Source organism: Adiantum capillus-veneris, chromosome 24 (assembly GCF_014529385.1).
Source record: "Adiantum capillus-veneris isolate H3 chromosome 24, ASM1452938v2, whole genome shotgun sequence".
Lineage (NCBI taxonomy): Eukaryota > Viridiplantae > Streptophyta > Polypodiopsida > Polypodiales > Pteridaceae > Adiantum > Adiantum capillus-veneris.
Genome location: NC_140954.1, coordinates 62,586,208 through 62,605,223, shown reverse-complemented (window position 1 = coordinate 62,605,223; position 19,016 = coordinate 62,586,208). Strand labels below are relative to the sequence as shown.

At 42.2% G+C, this 19,016-nt stretch overlaps 1 long non-coding RNA gene across 1 annotated transcript; it reads right to left on the bottom strand.

Moving 5' to 3' along the window:
- Positions 1–1,430: 1,430 nt before the first annotated feature.
- On the bottom strand, positions 1,431–2,391 carry LOC147426473 (uncharacterized). The gene is made up of 2 exons (XR_015186244.1): positions 1,734–2,391; positions 1,431–1,559 (listed from the first exon to the last, which is right to left on the bottom strand). It is a non-coding gene; the product is annotated as an uncharacterized LOC147426473 (long non-coding RNA).
- Positions 2,392–19,016: the final 16,625 nt, after the last annotated feature.

Here is a 19,016-nt window from a genome sequence, read left to right as displayed (position 1 = left end):
TAGATGGGGCTTAGAGCAAGACTGGGAAAGAGAGAGAGAGAGAGAGAGAGAGAGAGAGAGAGAGGTATCACATGAAACCCTGCTTTTCACTGTCCTCCTGTTGCACACACCTCAGCTAGCTCCATGTCTACTTTGCTCTTCCTCCTCTACTTCTCTGCTCAATGCTCGCTGCATGACCTTGTTTCCACATACCCAATCCATCCCTAATGTGACACCGACTACTAACTTTGGCTTTGCAAGAGCCTGATAGTAAGCATCATTAGAGGGAACTTGGTGGTGGTATTGATCGACGCTCAAGGTAGGGAGAAAAATGTCTGGAACCTCTCGCATATGGAATTAGTAGATGCTCACCGTCATCAATGAGTCACCTGGCTTGCCACTGGGGGGCGCTTCTAAAGTTAAAAGTCAACTTCTTTCAACCTGCAATGGGTACCTCTTCCAGATTAGCAAAATTTCTTCCATAGACCCCCTCCCATCATTGGAGGACCTTTTAGGGAATTATATAACCCCAAGGAATCCGGCCTTTTAGACGACCTGCACACCATCATCGTAAGGGTGACATCTTTCCGCTGGGAAGCACTTGTACAGTTGAGATGATCAATCTTTTTCAGGGTTGCCCAGTAACATCTTCCAAACCGCACCAAAAACTGGAGTTGACTGACAATTGCAAAAACCTTTAATGCCCTTTTAACGCATATCAGCAGTACGAGGCTATCATTCCGGCCAATATCAAGCTCTTCATTTTGCAGGGCTCGTGGGGTAGCCCTACACATAGAAACTTTAGACCCTATTAAAAAAAGGGGGCTCCATAAACAAATTTGAAACCCTTTTGAAAAAAGGGAGCTCCATAAACAAATTTGAGTTGAGCATTGGTGGTAACTCCTTGTAACAAGGACTGCCTATCATGGCATTGACCGCCAGGAGCATTCCATCAATGACCTATCAGTGACTATACCTATATTTCCACTGCTACCGCCATAATCCCACCACTTCCAGCCAGACACCATGCGATCACAGTGCTTGCGGGACTAATCAGTGACCACCATTTCCCACACTTTTAATTCCATAAGAATCAAAAATAACATGCCACATTAAACATATGACTAGAATTTCCTTCTGATAAGGTTTAAGCCAATACATCTTTAGCACTTTACTCAAGAAAATGAATTCGCGAATTTCACATCTTCACAAGAGTACCACCTCATACTGCATTTACTCTTCAGCAACCCTTTTAGCCTGCAGACTCTTACTCTTCGGAAACCGTTTAGCCAAGATTGTACAATTTTTTCCAAGCAACAAACCACAACCTGGAAAAAGTACCGCATAGACAATATGACTAGGAAAGGGCAAGGGTACAATTCGTTTATCAAGTTGGCAACGTCAAGCTTGCTCTCAACGAATATACAACTTGAAAATTAGAAAAAACGAACTATAATAAACAAAATGTAGATTTCAAAATCGATCCAATACAAAAATGGTTACATTGCTTTCAACCAATCAACTGCAACATCCACCAGATGACTGGCCCCTCTCTGATCGAAAAGCTCCTCTGTGAGTTGCTATTGTCAAATAAAATTGAAGACACAGAAATTCTGTAAGGTAAAACAACCACTCTTGATGCAGCACCTAAGACTACAACCCGTCAAAATTTTGATTTTCATCAACAATGACCCAAATCACCACAAAGGCCGCCGTGATTAGGGCCACTGCATGTGCAAGGTAGTTGTGCTTACCAGTGAGATAATTAAAAGCCCTCTAGACTGGAACCTTCGCATTAGGAATCCATCCAGATTATAGCAAAAATAACGCTATTAATACGTCAATTAACTGCACAGTACTCCGTTCCACATCATCAAAAGAACAATATTGCCATGCCGACGCTCCTCCCTGCATGCATCAAAAGCGAATTTAAAGAAACAGCAAGTAATACATCCAAGAGAGAGAGGAGAAATGTGGGCGGCATGGTCTGTCCCAAAGAGTAATAGCAGCGACGCCGCTCTCCAAGGCGATGGAATATGCCGCCCCCCATTACGATCTCCCCCTTCCTGCCTTGCCCTGCCTTCTCTCGCAGCCCAGAGAGCTGAGAGAAAGAGGCAAGTCCAAGGGAAAGGGAGGGAGGGTAAGGTGGTGATGTGAGACGGTAGCGCAGGATTCTACGGCACTGCTGCAGCAGCCGCTCCTCTGGCGATGGCGCTCGGCCGGTGCCCCTGCCTGCAGGGTCTCCCGGGCCCCGTCTGTGAACCCTAATGTAGTCTCTACATTACTTTATATCCCCTCGCTTCAGGATTTCGCAACACCGTTTTCACATGCGTCCGGATACACCAGGCCTCGGATCCACTTTTCTTTTGGGAGGGGAGGGGACGGTGGTGCATGGAGCCATGGACCGGTCACTTGTTTGCGCAGTTGAAGATGGGGGAATCTCGAGGGCGATGGACGGCAACCAAAAATTGAGCGCTGGGTGCACGGAAGGGAATTTGAACCCAGACGATCATCATGAGAGGCTAGTGCCCTAACCATACGCATGTGCATTTGGTTGTCCAAGCAATGAAAACAAAAACATATAAGGTAAACAAAAATGTTGAAAAGTAAACTAGGACTTAAAAAGTAAACTCGGGTACATCCAACGGCTGAGTGCCTTTTTGATTTCGATGTCTCACTTCCCACGCATCGATCCCAACACTCCCACATCCTTGAATACCACGTGTTACTTAGACCCCGGGGGGGGGGGGGGGGGGGGGCGGGGGGGGGGGGCACACACAAGACTTAAGTACATGGGTCTTCAATAAAGACCCATCATGGTACCAACGGTGGACATACGCACGCATGAATCTCAAGGACGATCAACGTCCAACAAAAAAGTGCGGATCAACATCCCCCTTAGATTCGAACCCACCACGCAAGCCCATGTGTTTTGTTGTCCATGATGCCCAAACAAAACCCTATAAAGTAATCGCATGTAGGGAAAAATAAACTAGGACAAAAAAGATAAGTCGGACACGTCCCTTTAGAATCAGACAACCAAGCCTACCTCGCATCTCATGCGTCCAGCTCCCCGCTGTGGATCTCATGACGGTTTCTTCATTGAAGACCCCGTGTTCGTTACAGTTGTATCCCACTCAGGGACATAGAAGATTTGTAGCGCTTCGTGAAAGTCCAGAAGTGCATGGATTCCCTCTACAATCCACTACACTCTTGGCAAAAGTGCATCAGCCACTTCAATGCCTCCATTCACCACCTCCTATAAACCCATCGGCTAGCTCTACTAGTAACAAAAAAAATTATCTTGATATTTTTTTACCTTGATTATCTAAGAGCAATTTTGGAAACCTTGAAAGGAGAGGTATTCCACTTGGTTGGTCTTAATTGGATAAAGCAGCTTGAAAAGGTAAGGAAGCAAATAAAGCGGGTGTAGAAAAACCAACAAGTGTAAAAAAACCTTGACCGTTGCATGTGTATCTCGTAAAGAAAAAAGCTTTGCCATGTGCCTGTGGTAGGCAATGAAGAAACCAACGGCCCAAAAAAACAAGGATGTTAAAGTAAGGTTGGAACTTTGCACCACCCTAGCATATAGACGAGCAATACGTTGAGTCTCCACACACACACACACACACACACACACACACAGAGAGAGAGAGAGAGAGAGAGAGAGTGGAATTGGAGTTGATCTCTTTAGATAGCTGATTCCAGTGTTAGAACTTACAGCTATTGGTGATTCGTTAGTTCAATCAGTAGAACTGGAAGAGAAGATAGAAACTGAATTGGAATAGTTACATGAACTGAAATACATCTGCTGAGAGGAGAGACAGGCTGAATGACTGGAAATAGTGTTCAGATTTAGAGTTCAGGAAGAATGAATACAAGGTATATCTGAAGTTTTAGTTCTGAAGTTGTTCTTGAGCTACACTTCGACTACTGTATTAAGGATTACAGAGTAGGATTACAACTGAAGATAGTGTAGCTCAGGAACAACTTCAGAACTAAAACCACACAACTAAGAGTAAGAAGTCAAAGGATAAGCAGCCCAAAATTACAACCAACCCGATTACAATGTAATGGGTCCTATTTATAGCCCTTTGAAGTTATTGTGGTAACCGCCATGGTAATTACTGACTGGTCCGTTGTTCGGCTTCCAGGAGCCGGTTCCCACCTATTAAGACTGTCTCCGCCATCTACATCCTTCCCTCCTTTCTTGAATTTTGGTAAGACTCCAAAATTTTTGGAAAAATATCCATCGGCTGATCCTTCTGAAGTTTTGAGGAAGCTCTTTGCCTGCTTGCTGAGTTGGCCGATGTTCCTCGTGAGTCGGCCTATGTTCCCCATGAGCGTAGCCTTCTGACATTTCTGGCTATTGTGGTATTGCTAGCTTTATGCCATATTTCATGCTTGTTGAGTGCTTGACACCCCTATAATTGTAATTCCATGGGTGTCCAACCAAAGAGATACCAACACCTGACTGGGAAAATCCACCATCTGATTCTGAATATCGACTTCATAAGGCGTGAGAGGATGATAAGTTTTGGTGTTGGGATCATAGAGCTTGCGTCTGCCTATTAGACGAGTTATGGCCAATTTGTGACAATGCGAAGCTGTATGGATCCATCCTTCTGGAAGATGCTAATTTGTTTTGATCCTAGCTTCAAAGAGAATCTCAACCATCTCTCTATACTGTGGTCCTAGGCCTGGTTTAGCCGTAATGTCCTTTTCAGGAACTTTAGAGGACTCAACAGTGAGTTGCAGCAGCTGGTTTGTGATCTTAGTGAGACCTTTAATTTGGATTTTCCATTGTCCCATACACAGCTTGATCCTCTGCACCTCATCTCTTAATTCCTAGAAATCATTTAATTGAAGAGCATCACTAATAGTGCTAGCCAGATTTTCCATTCCACAATCGATCGCTCATACCAATCCTGAAGATCATCAGTAATCTTATAGTATGTGAGCCGATCTACTGGTTCTGTATGTTGAGGATATAGTGTTGGAAAAAACCTCGGCAGCTCCGCTTCTCTTGTTGGTAAAGCATACAGGAGAACTGGGAAATCAAATACAAACTCTAGAAGATTAAGGACAGCGTGGTTCTCCTGCTACATCATCTTTCTGGTAACTTTAACCAGCTCAAATAATCTCTAGAGAGCGGTTGCCTGTTCTCCTACTGTCATTTGAGTTTGAGGTCCCTTGCTGGTGGTAGTCTGATCTTCAAGAATCACTTGCATCCTCTGATCCAAAACTCCCCTAGCAATCTGCATTTGCACTAAGACCTCTTTTAATTGACTTCTGACATCTTTCATACATTTATATGTCGGCTTATTCCCCAGCAAGAGCTCTAATTCAATGGCTAGGGAATGACAATCTGTAGTAAAATGCCACTGCCAATGTGGATTAACTACTTTCTCATCAGCAATTAGTATCCATTCAGGCACTCTCTCTAGCAATTGTATTGTACTAGGATGCTCAGGCAATTAGCACGCCTCCTGATCATGGAAAGCAGTTGATTTCCAATGTTGAACCATTTCCCTAGCGCCGACATATAGTCGCTAAAATCGCTCCATATCAATGATAAGATCATCATCCTCTAGATACATCCTGGTTATAGGAGCCCGCTGATGTCTTAGTCTCTTGTTCAACGTGATGAGCTGTAATGAATGTCTCTCATCACTTGTTAGAATCTCAGTCATAGCTTTGCCTTTCCCTTTGTCATCCATGACTGGTGTACCGGTGAATTCCTAGCGTTGCTAGGTTGTTGATCTCCCACCTGCGACTGTTGGTCACCTGATTGCTGGTCTGGTTGGTCTGTCTTTTACCGATTCCCTCCTGTAGCCCCCGCTCCACCAGTACCAGGTCCTGAAGGTGGAGATGGAGGAGAGTCATCATCATCATGCCCTTCTTCTGATTCATCCTCCTTCTCTTCTTCTTCTTCTGCCTTATCATCATCCTCCTCAAGGTTGTTCTGTTGTTCAATATAATCAAGGATAGCTTGATTTGCCAGAGCGCTATTATATTGAGAGAGTTTGTCTTGCAAATCACTCTACATTGTCTCCATGAGAGTCCTCAAATTATCCATATTGAAAACAGCATTCCCTTCTAGATTTAATATCTCATTTAGATTATTATAGATGTATCTTTCCGTTAATGTGGCTTTCAAAGCCGTACGACTAGTCAGCAATGAGTTGAAATCAACTCGCTTCATTCTCAACAGAGTTTCAAATCTCTCTGCAACCCTTTCAGCTTCTGCCTTTTCTTCCCTCAGGATCCGTGTCTCAGACTCCACCCTGGATAACTTATTTTCTAATTGTTGAATGGTCCTAGCTGACGGGTCCTACAAGATGGTAAGCGAGTTTTCCCCAACGACGAAAAAAACGAGCAAATCCCTCAATAAATTCATTTTTGAATAAGAGATTTTCAAATGTGATAAGGGAAAACAAACATAATAAGTGTGATAACACTGTGATGATGCATGGTCGATGGATACATGCATCCCTGCGGCCATGAGCCCAAGAATATGCAAGCATAGGCATGGCTACAATGTGGCTCATGCACAAAAGATGAGCAAAGTATCTACATTAGTAAGTATAATAGGAAATCAAACGGCCTTTGAGACACCCACCGATGGAACTTGTGATCTTCCTAGCCTCCATTAAAGATAATCATAGGATTTTGTTTTCTATGGGATCATTCTGAAGTGCAATCATATTCAATTTCTGAAGAGTAGCCCAACTTTCTTCTCCACAGCTGAACATTGAAAGCATTCTTACCTATCTGTCTATGGATCTTCAACAAGTGAACCAAACCAATGTCTGTAATTTCACTCTCATCAACATGATTATTGGAATCATCAAAGCATTCTTACCTATCTGTCTATGGATCTTCAACAAGTGAACCCAACCAATGTCTGTAATTTCACTCTCATCAACATGATTATTGGAATCATCAAAATCTTTGGTAATAGACCCTAAATTGACTTGATCACACTACAAAGAGGACCAAGAGTCAAAGAAGCCCTTCCGCATTTTTGGGAACGACGATCAGTTGTTGGACTAAATACTTTAATGCCCTCATCGTTTCAATATTTAAGTTCTTTGTGAATGAGACATACACTTTCAATTGGCCAATAACGTGAACACATTAATGTAAATGTATTAATAATCAATGAATGTATTAAATTGGACCCATTTCAGCAAATATATGGCTTCTCCAGCATGCCCAAAGATTTTTGTTAATATAAGAGGAATTTTGCATGGGAGGGGATTGACCCCGATTTTACAAATTGGAAAGGGGTTTGCAAATTCAGGAAGGGGCTAGCCATGCCTAGTTGGTGTAACTCCGTCCAAATGGGTAGAGTTTTCCAAACTACACCGGTGAAATATTCCATAACACATGCGCAACAATTGTGGACATCGACAACATTGATTATTGCATAGGGAGCGAGCTTGGAGAGGTGTAGGTTTTGGCCATTTGTAGTGCTATGTACACTCATCAATGCAACATATTCTCACCTGCACGCTGATTTCGACTTGCATCTCCAAATCGGCCAGTCACTAGTGGTTGACACGTGGTAGTTTCCTCACCTGCGTTAGGTGATCATATTGCAAGGGTCGGTTGTGCACGAAGCCTCAGTTAGACTCGATGGGGGTTTATTTAGTGCTCAGCATGGGTTGAAAACTAATGCCTCTTGTACATGCAACGCATGTTATCAATGTGACTCATATATAGCCAAGAAGCCAATTTCATTAAAAAAAACAAAATTGCACAACACATAGCGTATCTGCCGCTGCTGCCGGACGGTGGCGCTGCCCAATGCTGAAACCAATCCACGCCGGCGCGGACTAGTTTGTACCAGGGCCATATGTACTGCCTGTTAGAATAAAACAAAAATCATGTTGTGTCTAGCTTGCTGACGACCTACTTGTATAGAGTGTTGAACCTGTTGGAACCAGTCCACGGCGACGCAGACTGGTTTGAATAGGTTTCACAAGGGCACTTGCAACGCAAAGTCGTTTGAATACCAAAAAACCTACAAGAATAAAAAACACCAAGAAGGAAATGAACCCGAGAACTGCTGCTCAGATAGAATTCTAGTATCCTTGTTAATGCGTCAAAATTTGCAAGAACGATCATGTGCACATGGGTGGCTCTACAATCTTTCTCATTGAAAATCGTTAGTGGCTAGCAACATCAGGTACCAATTTCCATGCCCAACTTGCTGCACACAGTGCCCACGTTCAACTCGCTACTGCAAACTTCTACATCATGACCCTTGCGAGATATCTTGTTGTACATGCTGTCGCAACCTAGGGCACCAAAGAAAAGTAGCCATAATATAATCTACTACGCCTCGTCATTCACACACGTTGTGTCCTCCCAGTTGATTGGATGCTTCAGCTTAACAAACCTCCATGTGTATAGCTCTCCAACTACACACGCTCGATGGCAAATTCATCAGCGCCATGCCAAGTGAGAGCTCTAATAAGCTGCTCATCCAGGCTCCCTCGATGTCAATTACTGTCGCAACTTGCGAGTCACCAGTCCGCTCTTGATCGACGTGTTCGATTAAAGAATAGGGAAAATTACCAAAATACACCTCAAACATCAAATATTCTCAAAATATCCCCAATATTTTTTCATAAATTCCCAGAATGCCCTTCAAGTTTTCCAAAATTCCCAAAATACCCCTGTTTGTGATATTAGATTTCTCCAAATATAAAAAAAATTGTAACTTTATTAAGAAGGCTGATTGTCTATCAATACAAGATGCTAAAATCAGAATCCGAGTTGGTTATGTAGGCTTTGGAATTGAATTGCTTCATTATTTTTAGACGTAATTGTCTTTTTTTGCGAGGTAATTTGTGATAAATTACATGCTAAGCACTCAAAAACAAATCTCAATTGTTAAAAGGAATAAAGGTTAGAAAATCTTGAACAATCCCAAGAAAATAGATTCAACAGTATTTTGGGAATTTCCACAAATTAGAGGGGTATTTTGATAATTTTTCCTAAAAAAATAACATGCCCATTGGCTTTAAAAGAGAACATGCCATTAGCCAAAAAGAGCACTTAACCTACTTGTCTTAATGAAAATGAGCATGCCCATTAGCCTAGAAAAGCCTAGAAAAAGGTCAACGCCTAAAGCCTTTGTACTTCTATAAGGTTTTAACATGAAATGCTTTTTGTTGGATGGTATGCACGTTTTCTACCCACGTTTATGATCCTTACATTAGAGAGATTTTAACTTTGGCTATATGCGAGTTTACAGTGGAGAATAGGCATGCTCATATCAAGTTTTGGAAGATGCTCAACTGGATAGTGCTAGATTTAGGATTTGAAAATCTAGAATTTAGGGGTTTCATGGTAGATGAGGCTAATGCTAATTGGTTTGCGGTTTGTACTGTGTACTTTCGAGGTGCAATGAAAAAAAAGCCAGAGAAAGAAAGATCTACGACTCTTTTGCGTTGAGGTGCTAATTGAATCTAGCATGACATGATTATTCTCTTCAATATAGTTTGCACTTGCATCAATTTGTCAAGGGTGTTTCTCATATTTGCTCGAAAATTGGCTTTGCTCGATTTTCCTTGCTCGTTGATTAGAAAGCCTTCTAGCTGACTGAGTTTCAATGATACTGTGGCACAGGGTCTGGGTTGCTCTCTCCTGATCCAGCTTTTCAATCTGCTGCTTAGCCTGCTTCAGTTCAGTTTTTATCGTGGTTAATTCATCATCTGACACTGAAGCATCCAGCATTTGTCCTAAGGATTCACAATAGTGTTCTAAGATGACTGAATAAGTACAGAACATCCATTCTTCATTGTGACCAGGTCACAGGCAGTTGGCTCATAAATCGTGACAGGAGGCATATATGGTAATGTAGAATAATTAGATTTATGCAGAAGTAGACGTCCTTTGAGAGGATGAGTCTGCAGCTGCTGTAACCTGTCTTTCTTAGTTAACCGCAGGGCTGCTTCACTATAAGGTATGGAAACCTTTCAAAGTGGACTTTAAGGTGTTCGTCCTTTTCCCTTATCAGTCTAATCTACTGGCTGCTCAACACTAGCCCTATCTGACTGGTCTTGTCCTGTACTGGTGGTTGCTGAAATTTGCCCTGCTGACTAGCTGACTCCACCCGTGGTCTAGACTAGAGGTTGTTCATTTTGGCTGGTTGGAGTCTTTTCAATAGACACTGTTTGCATTTGACTTTCTAACTGCTTAAGAACAGTAGTGCTTTTAGTCAGTGTCGTCCTTGGTCTTTTAGAATTGCCAACTTCCTCTTGTGTGGCCTTTCTCTTTTGTCCAGTGAGAGCTAACTGGTTTTCTGGGGATTCTTCATCTGATGATAAATCCACATTGCTGGGAACTGGAAATGGCTTCTGGCTCCAAGACGTTCTTACCTGGGCATGGGCGTCTGGAGCAAATGCCCAATAAAGAAACTGCCAAACATACCAAGCTTTGAAGACATTCTGAGACTTCAACTTGGTAGTCTGTTGAAGCACATTATGTGACAATGTCTGATAGGGATTGATAGAAACTGTAGAGTCCAATGTTTTTGCTATGAGCATAGCAAATAGCTTCTCTGACACATAAGTCGGATTGTTTTTAAGACTCACACCTTCAGCTACAAAGCGGTAAGTAGCAGGAATGTCCAGACCTGCTAATGGAACCCCTTGTGCACTGGCTTTTTGTTTCTTTTTGGCAGCATCATCTTCTTTCAAGGCTGCACTGATTTGCTCTGCAGTTGCCACCTATGGCTTATGGCCCATTTGGCATTTGGAATGCGAAAGCAATATTTTCTGGAGTGACTGACACTTTCCTACCATAGACCATAGCACTTTCGTCTTCAGCATTGAACGAATCCAGAACTTGCCTTATAATAGCTGTGTCAAACTCTATCCTTGTGGCTTGCACAACCACATGCAAATTCCATAGTCTAAGTAAGGCCTCGGCTCACTCAGTAAACACATATCTCTGTATTTTACTGTGAGGAATAAGCGGAAGAGTTGCTTTTGCAACAACAATAAGGGCTTGGGTTTCTTCTATAGTTTCCTGCATCTTCTCGGACATTTTCTTCCTACCCATACACCGTGAAGACGATGAATCAATATACGAAGAAGAAGAGGACTTACTTGATTCGTCAAACCCGTATCCTGGTGTGGCTAGCAAGGATAAGCAGCAATCCACAGTCTCTGCATATGAAGAAGTTTGCGGCTGTAGTGAGGAAACTTCAGAGCTTGGCGATGGCGAATGAACAATTATAGACAAGTGTCGTGCAAGAGATTTGTGAGGAAAAACGCTTACTTGCCTCACTGTTATACGCGTTCGCGCCATAAAAGCTCCACCACTTACTATTCCTAGAGTTTTGTGCACCGCAAGTGACGTGGCAGACATGCATTGGACAAAACTCTCTCTTGTCTTTGAAATGATTACAACTGATAGTCCTTCCGACCGTTGTTCCCATAAGAACTGATATTGGTTTCCATACTTTTCTGTTTTTGGTATGGACATAGTTTGGTCGTACTGGTACTGTTTTGACTTTTTGAATGGCTCTGGAACTGGCTATACATGAAAAAGACCTAAAATAGCTGATTCTGGAATTTCCTGGTCTTCCGTTCCCAGACCATCAGTACCCCTTTCCCGAAAAGTTTCTTTGGCTTCTTCTGAATAATAGAGCTTGATTTTGGCTCCATTATATACCCCTGGAAACAGTAATCTAGACAAATCTTTCAACCTTACCGTGCCATTTGAGAACACCCAATCAACTTCAAATCGTCCTGTCCAAGCTATCTTTAAGTTCGGTTTCTTAGGGCCTAGTTTTGATTGATAAGGAGAACCAGATCGCCTTTCTGAAACTCCCTGACCTTAATTCGTCTATCATGCCAGTGTTTTCTTCTTTGCTGAACAATTTATTGTTCCAGCATAGCCCTCTGCCTCAACTCATCTAGCTGTGTTAGCTCCTCCAGTCTCTTTTTTAGATTGTGATTAAAATCCAAGCCATGCTCTACTGCCATGCTGAGATTGGGTATGACAAATTCCATAGGTACAACAGCTTCAATGCCATACACCATTCTAAATGGTGTTAACCCCGTAGTGACCTTATAAGCTGTTCTATATGCCCATAGAGCAGTTTGAAGTTTCAAGTCCCACTGCTCTGGCTTTTTCTGCACAATCTTGGTGAGGATAGTCATGATAGTCTTGTTGCTGCTTTCAGCTTGCCCACTGCATCTAGGATAATATGGTGTTGATTTTCGGTGCTTGACTGAAAGCATATGCATGAGAATATCCATAGTCTCATTTATAAAGTGTGTACCTTGGTGTGACACAATCTCCACAGGACATCCGTATCGGTAGACAATAATCTCAAATAGAAACCTAGCAGTGGATTTTGTTGTGTCGTCGGGAAGAGCCTTAGCTTTTACTCACTTGGTCACATAACAGGTAGCCATCAATATATACCTATTCTTCCTTTGAGTAATCTTCTTGAATGGACCCATAAAATCCAGACCCCATTTCATGAACACACCCAGTGGCTGGACTGGTGTTGAAGGAGTCATATCTGTTGCTGTGGGTCTGCCCATTCTTTGGCATATATCACATGTTTTACAAAAGCTTCTGACATCAGATATTAAAGTCTGCCACCACAAACCAGCTTGCAGAATCTTCTTGAAAGTAATATCAGCAGAAAAATGTCCACCAGATTCCCCATTATGTGCCTCTGATATAACTTGCATTCTACCCTCCATAGGCACACATCGGCGAAGAATCCCATCGACACCGAATCTATAAAGTGAGCCACCAATGATAGTGAACTTTAGACTTTTAAGAACCAGAGCCTTCTTCTGATTCTGAGTCCAGTCATCTGGGAACCCACCCTTAGACAGAAACTGATATACTTCATACAATTCTGGATCAATTGATTATGCCACTTCTAGCTGAAATAATTCTGCATCTACTGGCTCGTCTCTTAAAGACACCTCAGAGTAGCCCTCCGTACTCCTAGACAGGAAATGAACACCACAATGGTTTTTGCTAGGTTTATGGAAAATACGAAATTCAAATTCCATAAGGAACATCATCCACCGTATCAGCCTGCCTTGAATAATGAATTTATTGATAAAAAATAATAAGGCTTGATGATCCACATAGAAATGAAACAGCTTGCCCAACAAATAATGTCTGAATTTAGTAGCACTAAAAACCATCCCTAAGGCTTCTCTTTCAGTAGTTGTATACGCTTGTTCAGCCTGACTGAACCTGCGATTGGCAAAGTATACTGGATAATCAGTTCTTCCTTCTGGCTCAGCTAGTATTGCTCCCATAGCCAGTCCCGAAGCATCCACATGTACATGAAAAATGACATCCCAATTCGGTTGTCGAAGAACTAGTTTACTGAAGATGGCATTCTTTAATTTCTGAAAACTTTCCTCACATTCAGCAGTCCAACTGAACTTGCTGGTTTTCTTTGTAAGTTTATACAATGGTAATGCTTGGGAAGCAAACTTGTGCACAAATCTTCTATAAAAATTAATATATCCCAAGAAAGAACTTAATTTTGATGCATTTCTAAGCGCTTTGGCCTGTTGAACGCACTGGATCTTGTCATTGGCCATTTCTATTCCATTTTTGGACACCACATGTCCCAATAGTTGTCCTTTCCAGACTAAGAAGACATATTTGAATGGATTCAGACAAATCCGCTTTTCCTGACAGCGCTTAAAAACCATCTCCAGAAATAGTAAATGTTGTTCCTTTGTTGAATATACATTGAAGTCATCCATAAATATGGCGAGGAATCGATGAAGAAATTCACTGAATATTTCCATCATACATTGTTGAAAAGCGGTTGGTGCATTGCAAAGGCCAAATGGCATTACCAGATACATAAATGCTCCCCACTCCGTAATAAAAGTGGTCTTACCCCGATCATCAGGAGCAATCTGTAACTGGTTATAGCCACTATAACCATCCATAAATCTATACATCTTATACCCTACAATTTCATCAAGTAACATATCTGTGAAGGGTAATGGAAATGGATCCTTAATGGTTTGAGCGTTCAATTTCCTATAATCCACACATACTCTCAACTTCCCATTCTTCTTGGGCACAACCACAATAGGAAACAACCAATCACTACTGGCTACTTCATAATGAACCCAGCTTTTAGAAGGTTGTCAATCTCTTCCTTGACCTTCTTAGCATAATTTGGATTCATTCGATATCGCTGTAGTCGTACTGGTCTAGCATCTGGTTTCAGTGGTATTCGATGTTGACAGACCTCCGGATCCACTCCTTTGAGATCAGTATGTTCCCATGCGAATACATCTTTATAGTCCTGGAAAATATGTCGTGCCTTCTCTTTCAGATGTTTATTGACCTTGATCAATCTAGGGTTTTCCTCATACCCCAAATTCCATTCCTCTATCTCCTGATCATCTGGAAGCAACCAGTTAGGCCCTCCGCCCTTTCTCTTGGTTTCCTCGGCGTAATCCCAAGACGATCCTCTGAGCTCTAAATTACTATTCTGATTTTGAGTAGCTCCTCCAAAGTGTGCTTGTTCTACTGGTGTGCTGAAATAAACTGGTTCTTCTGGCCTTCCAGTTAGCTGAACTGGACGTTCTCCTGAATTCAGTTCAGTGAACTGGTATGGAAATTGTTTCTTTTGTTTTTCAGCTTGATCTTTGTTCAGTAAAACTGCATTGAGATCTATCTCTGTTAATGGAAAAATACTCATAACTGCTAACATTCTCTCAATTTTCTTCACCTTATACTTCTGGCAAAGCTCTTTGGGTCTCAATTCCTTTTTCCAACTTCTAATGTTATTAGTCTGAATCTGGATTTTGCACCACTGGCCCCTTGTATTGTCAAAGTCTGATTAGCATAGTCATGAACAACCCGTGCCGTTCGTAGCCATGGGCGTCCCAATAGCATCCCATACGCTCCTTGCACATCTAGTACTAGGAAAATAGCTTTGAACTTTTCTTTGCCCACTCTTATCTGCATACTCTCTATCATACCAGTTGCCTGCACCACTCGATGATCCGCCATTCAAACTTTGAAAGGTTCTGGTTTCAGGTTTGTAATTCCCATCCTTTGCTGAAGATGTTCTCCCAGAATGTTTACCCCTGCTCCTCCATCTAGTATGACGCTCGATAGTGGTTACCACTATTTTCGAACTTTGTAATCAACATGAATCACCAACACTTCATCATCTCTGACAATCACCAAGTCAACTGATCTGGCCTCTGCCTCAGCCTTCATTCGCTGTCTGATGAATTTCACTGTTCAAGCAAAGTTCTTCTAATGTCCTCTAACTCCACAGTGAGTTTCTGAATTCTATCACAAATCCTGACATGAATTTCCTCTTTCTCATCATGATCAGGGTTGTTATCAGAACTTGAAGAACTGGTAGTATCTTCAAATACCATTCTTTATTTTAGTTCTTTCAGCTCCTTTATCAATTCCCAACTCTTCCATCAGTCCTTGTACTGCAGCCAACATGGTCTCAGGTATCCCGGATTTAATTGATATGGTTGTGGTGTCTCAGACACTGGGCATGTATCTTTTGAATGACATGGGCGTCAGAACTCTCTGGCTGCTCTGGCAGCCTCTTGGCTAAATCCTTCGTGATTTTCGCCGCTAGTTCTCTCTACTCCTGCCATTCATCAACCACCTTTTCTTTACCCTTGGCCTTCCATACCTCTCTCTGCTGAGCCCATTTGCTACTTTCAAGAGTGACTGGTTTTGCTGGATTTTCTGGAATTTCCTCAATTACCACCCCTTTACTTCGTGTAACTGCTTGTACAGGAACTGGTTCTGGAACCTTTGCCTCGGTATCCGTAGTCGCAGGTGTGTCTGGACACTGAGCCGCGAAATGCCCATACTTACCACAAGTATAGCAATCCAGGCTTCGACTCTGGAAATTACCACGTCCTCGGCCCTAGCTAGTACCCCCTTGGTATCTGTCGTGCCCTGTACTAGTACCACTGATACGTGGTTTCTCTTCTTAAGAAGCACTGGTAGTTTCCACCCTTACTGGTTCAACATTGGTAAATGCCACCACCGACAAATCTTTTCCCTTCTTGAAATGATGAATTCGAATACCACAGTTGTTCCATAGATGGCCATAGGCTGTGCAATAAGTACACTGTGGGCATTCATTTGAAACATGGTCTTTTAGATTTACACTTTGAACACCAGGTTTCCATTCTTCTTACCGGTTGTCTGGTCTGGCTAATTTCAGCAATTTGCTAGGCCATCTCTTCAATCTTCCTAGACCAAGATCCCTTCTTAAGCTTATCTTTGGTCTTTTCATCTGAGCTACTTTCAGAACTATTGGAGGCTCTACTGGAATCAAAATCTTCAGTAGAAGTACTGCTACTACTAGTCCTCCTCTTCTTATGACTCTTTTCCTTCCTAGCTGGTTGTTCTAGCTTCAGGGCTCGCTGCACCAAATCATTGAATTTCTTTGTTGGTGCTGGCACCTCCTGTTTCCTAAGCTTCTTACTGTGAAAACCATTCAAAAACCATGCTCGCAACTGCTTTTGAGATGGTGGATCCTGCAGTTGTCTAGTCAGTTCCTTGATTTTCTCAACATAACTTCTGACTGTCAATTTTCTCTGCTTTATCTTATCCAGTTCACACAGTATATTCTCATCTCCTTTGTTGTCTGAATATTCCAGTCGGAAAGCTTTAAGCAGTTTATTATATGATCTGAGGTCGCAAGCCGGGTAATGGTAGTACCATTTCTTTGCTGCCTCCTTTAATGTTTGCAAAAAGTATTCACCCCAGTCATCTTCATCAATATTTTTTAACTCAACATATTGCTTAAAGGCTTGGATATGAACATCCGGGTCATCCTTCTTTCCCCCTTTGAACACGGGAAAAAAAAAATTCAATGAAGATGTGTAATCATGTCTATCAGCATCATTTCTTCCTCTTCTCACCTTGGGGTCCTGACTCCTTTTTGAAGCTTTCTTATAATGGTCTGTGTCTGCATCCCAATTAATTTCTGCCTCCGTCTCAGTTTCTGTTTCCTCCCTGGCTTTTCTACTGGAACTATGGCAACTTCCTTTACTGCCTTTGGCTCCTTCGTCCCTCTGTATGGTCCGAGAACTCTTGGCCTTGCGTTTTTCCCTTTCAACCCTTCTTCTTCTGGACTGACTAGAATGCTGAGAGTCCTTTGCCTCATCAGCATGACTGTGCTCCTCCTGAGCCTCAATGTCAGTTACTTGTTCATTCTTGGGATCAGAATCTCTTTCTGACTCCTCAGGGATAGGATCAATGTGGTAGGATGGTTTTCGGCCATGGCTGGGTTTGGGTGCCATCACTGCAGCTGAAAACTCAAATTGGAAGAGGAGTTTTCTGGTCAACGAGCAACAGCTCTAGCCACTGTGATCACCAAAATGGAATTCGAGGTGATCTCTTTAGATAGTTGATTCCAGTGTTAGAATTTACAGCTACTGGTGATTCGTTAGTTCAATTAGTAGAACTGGAAGAGACGATGGAAACTGAACTAGAATAATTACATGGATTGAAATACATCTGCTGAGGCAAGAGACAAACTGAATGACTGGAAATAGTTTCAGATTCAGATTTAGATTCAGAGTTCAGGAAGAATGAATACAAGGTATATCTGACTGAAGTACACTCGACTACTGTATTAAGGATTATAGAGTAGGATTACAAGTGAAGATAGTGTAGCTCAAGAACAGCTTTAGGACTAAAACCACACAACTAAGAGTAAGAAGTCAAAGGATAAGCAGCCCAAAAGTACAGCCAACCCAATTACAATGTAATGGGTCCTATTTATAGCCCTTTGAAGTTACTGTTGTAACCGCCATGGTAATTACTGACTGGTTCGCTTCCAGGAGCCGGTTCCCACCTATTGAGATTGTCTCCGCCATCTACACACACACACACACACACACACACACACACACACACACACACACATATATATATATATATATATATATATATATAGAGAGAGAGAGAGAGAGAGAGAGAGAGAGAGAGAGAGAGAGAGAGAGAGAGAGAGAGTAGGTATTCTTGTAAACACACAGAGAGACAGCGCAGGTATTCCCTTAAACCAAGAAACCCATGTAATTTGTTTTGTATACCTTGTTTTGTTTACTTTTATTGTCTTTGTTTATCATGTTATTTCTAGCAGATGCGATGCGATAGCCTGTCTCCATACGCACTCTCACAGAGAGAGAGAGAGAGAGAGAGAGAGAGAGAGAGAGAGAGAGAGAGAGAGAGAGAGAGAGAGAGAGAGAGAGAGACATAAAATCTAATATCTAACCAACCCAAATGATTTTCTCATATTAAACTAATCACTTAATGTGGGAAAATAGACGAAAACAAGGGTTAGAATATAGACATGTGCTTACGGGTCTATCTCAACACGGGGCTAATGGTAAAGGGGTCCAAATGAGAGACGGTCTGTCAAAGAGCAGGGCTAGCCAATGGAGCTTAAAGACCTTAGGGTTAGCTTCATTAAAGACCGTATACGATTGGTACACACTTGTAGTTTACTATTGCACGCATTGAGCTACCATGTAGTGGTGCTTTACTAACGCATGAGGTCCATGGCGTGTTTCTCGGCATGCCCATCATTGGGGTAGGCATGGTAGCCGTGGTTTCATTAGGAAAAAAATGATCTAGACCTGGAAAGGTAAAGCTATCACTTGTGGGCTTAGATTGCACCGAGACCCTTGGCGAAACAACATATGGGGGATTCATCGGACTTACCGAGGGAGTCTCCATTTGCGATAAGGTCGGTTGTTTAGCCTTTCCTGTATCCAAGAATCTCATGAGACCCATTGAAGTCATGTTGATCCCCTTGTTCTGTCTCTCTAGCTCAATGACCCTATGGATGACCTCACAAACTCCTTGTTCTTGATCCTCCACATTAGTAGCACCCATTGTGGATTGTAGGACATCTCATTAGGGGAAGTATGAACCTTGCATGGGTCTTGTAAGGAATCCTAATTTTTAGGGATTAAGGCTAATGTTGTGTGGGGTAATGGGAGCAAGGG